The sequence below is a fragment of the Cervus elaphus genome, chromosome 13 (genome assembly GCF_910594005.1).
Source record: "Cervus elaphus chromosome 13, mCerEla1.1, whole genome shotgun sequence".
In the NCBI taxonomy this organism is placed as follows: Eukaryota; Metazoa; Chordata; class Mammalia; order Artiodactyla; family Cervidae; genus Cervus; species Cervus elaphus.
In genome coordinates this window covers 43,842,531-43,843,135 of record NC_057827.1, presented here as the reverse complement: position 1 = coordinate 43,843,135, position 605 = coordinate 43,842,531, and the positions used below count along the sequence as shown (strand labels likewise).

Below are 605 nucleotides of genomic sequence, written 5' to 3'. Positions count from 1 at the left end.
GACGTCTAAACTGAGAAACAGATAGAAGCAAGGCTTCTTGAGTAAAGAAGGGAGAGGCCCACCCCTCACCTTCCTAACTTCTCCTTCCTTCCCTCCTCCATCCCTCTGATCATATGACACTTGCCCAGAGTCCCTGCGATTCCCAGAAGCATAATTTAGGAGCTGTTCTTTTGGCTTCATCTCGCTGTTCCTTTGGTTTCATCTAACAGCGCTTTGGGCTTCCCTGGTGGCTCAGAGGTTAAAGCGTCTGCCTCCAATGCAGGAGACCCGGGTTTGATCCCTGGGTTGGGAAGATCCCCTGGAGAAGGAAATGGTAACCCACTCCAGTATTCTTGCCTGGAGAATCCCATGGACGGAGGAGCTTGGTAGGCTACCGTCCACGGGGTCGCAAAGAGTCGGACACGACTGAGCGACTTCACTTCACTTCAGTCGCCCTTTAAAAACATAAAAAGACAGTCTTTATGCATAGAATGTTAATCCTGTCAACTTGAGTAGGCAGGAGACAGACATGTTTATACTCTGACAGCTCAGTTCTCTCTGGTTTGCCCAATGTTTGGGAGCAGGGGTTCTGAAGATAGACAAGTCTGTCTGCAAGTTTGATTTCT

The 605-nt window shown here is 49.1% G+C and overlaps 1 non-coding gene across 1 annotated transcript; it reads left to right on the top strand.

Moving 5' to 3' along the window:
- The first annotated feature begins 220 nt into the window (after positions 1–220).
- On the top strand, positions 221–292 carry TRNAW-CCA. Its single transcript has one exon. It is a non-coding gene; the product is annotated as a tRNA-Trp (tRNA).
- The last annotated feature ends 313 nt before the right edge of the window (positions 293–605 follow it).